The following is a 2,152-nucleotide window of genomic DNA, read 5'->3' on the forward strand; positions in this document are numbered from 1 at the left end:
GATCAATCAACATCCAACTTCTCAAACCCATACTCATCATGTTGCTAATTCTCGGTTTGATCATAAATCTTTTGCTGATAAAATTGAACTCTTTACATTTTCAGGAGGAAGAATCTACTTAACATGGTAGAGGAACCTTGATGAATGGTTTCACTACAACAACATCCTGAAGGAAGAGAGGCTATCTTATGCCCTTGATCAACTAAGAGGTAATGCCTTTAAATGGTGGGTACAAGAAGAAGATGATAGATGGTTTTACAAGGAGCCAGCTATCAAAACGTGGAGAGCTCTTAAGGAAGTCATGAGGGATGAATTTGCACCAGAACTCACAAGTTCTAAGATCAAAAAGATATACCCAAGGAGGTATCTAACTCATGGTTCCAAAGAAAAATCAGAACCTGTTATTGTCCAAGTAAAGGCTAAGGTAAGTCATATACTTGATAAATTTGTTGATAAATCATCTCCCACTGGTATGAGTCACTTGTCTTTGTCCAAGAATGTTAAGACAGGTCCTGAGGTTCAGAAAGACACGATCTCCCCATCCTTGTTGAGATCAAAAGTTGTCCATGATTTAAGTCCAAGATACAAGGAGATTTTAAACCCAAATAAAGAAGAGCCATCAAGCCAAGGTAAGTCTTCTAACTCTGAGGATTTGAACAATCAGACATGTTATAGATGTCATAAGAAAGGACACTATGTTGTAGTTTGTCCTACTAAGCAAGCATTGATAGAAACATCACTAGAAGAGAAAACAGATTTATCTATGAAAAGTGATAGTTTTATTCAATCTGATTTATTGGTTCCAAGTTCTTGTGTAATGCACTTGTCTTTGTCAAAAGGTGTTGTAACAATGCTTAAGGAGCAAGAATTCAAAAGAAAGGAATCACCAGGCATCACCCTTGTGATAGAGCAGAAGATGGTTCAAGACACAAAGTAGTCCATGTTGCTTAAAGAAGCAAAACCGGTCATAAAAGTATCCCACCAAGGTAAGTGTCTAACACCACCTCTGGATACTAGTACTTACGTGTGTGTTCTAGGTTCAGGGAGAACAAATGAAAGCTATAAGCTTATTGAAGTTCCAAAGAAAGAAGCAGACCATAAGCTCAGCCATAAACCCACTCCCAAGTGGAAACCGAAATCTGAACAATCCATTGTTCAAGTTCCAAAACCTATGGTAAAATTCATTTTAGATCAGCATGTTCTTAATATTTCAATGACAGATATAATGCACTTGCTTTTTGTCCAGAATGTTGAGAATTTTTCAGGTTGCAAAGAAGAAAGCTTCAAAGAAATCCCACCAGATTATCTTATGTTGCTAGGAGGATCAACTCCAAAGATGATCAGAAACGTGGCCACCAAAAATTTAAAGGACCATCCACTCCAGAATATAAGAAATGACCATGTCCAGAGCAGAGGCGTGATCCATTCCTATTTTCTCAAAGGAGAACCACCTGATACACAATCCATTCCCAAACCGAAACAATTACAAGGTAAGGTTTTAGAATCTCAAAAGAGAATGAAAGCTTACTTGCTCTATCTTGGTGCAGGTTATATAGTTTCGAGGTCGAAACCTTTCAAGAGGGAGGGGATGTTGTGGTCACGAAATCCATGGTTCAACCAGTGTCTCATCAAACCGTCCAAACCGGCCACCTAGGAGGTACTAGCAACCGAGGTTCAGTCCAAGGCGTATATCTCCACAACCAGAAGGACTTTCAACATGAAACTAATTTTATTGGATTCTACACTCAAGAGTAGCTAGTCCATACCAATTGGAATCGAGCCAAAATATTCACGGAGCAAGGAGTTATGAATTTTACAAGTCAGAGGTTTCTCAGCCCGTCCATCTGCGAGTACCCGACTTTAGAAGAAGATTTAAGCCCGATGAAGAAGCGGCCTGAAGCAAAGCCCATCATAGGAGTCAAGAGGAGTTTATCATATTTCAAGAAAGCCCAAGATCAGAAGAAATGGCCACGGAATTATGAAGTTATGATCCAATCTCCAAAACCGGTCAAACCAGTTCTACACTTGCCTCAATTGGAAGCTAATCGGTTCAATCAGCTTCAAACTAGACATTGGCGACCAGGAGATAATTTCAACCAATCAGAAGATATTCTAGGCGTCCAGGAGGAGTTCTACAAGTTCATACCATGCA

The sequence above is a fragment of the Brassica oleracea genome, chromosome C9, assembly GCF_000695525.1.
Source record: "Brassica oleracea var. oleracea cultivar TO1000 chromosome C9, BOL, whole genome shotgun sequence".
Taxonomy (NCBI): domain Eukaryota; kingdom Viridiplantae; phylum Streptophyta; class Magnoliopsida; order Brassicales; family Brassicaceae; genus Brassica; species Brassica oleracea.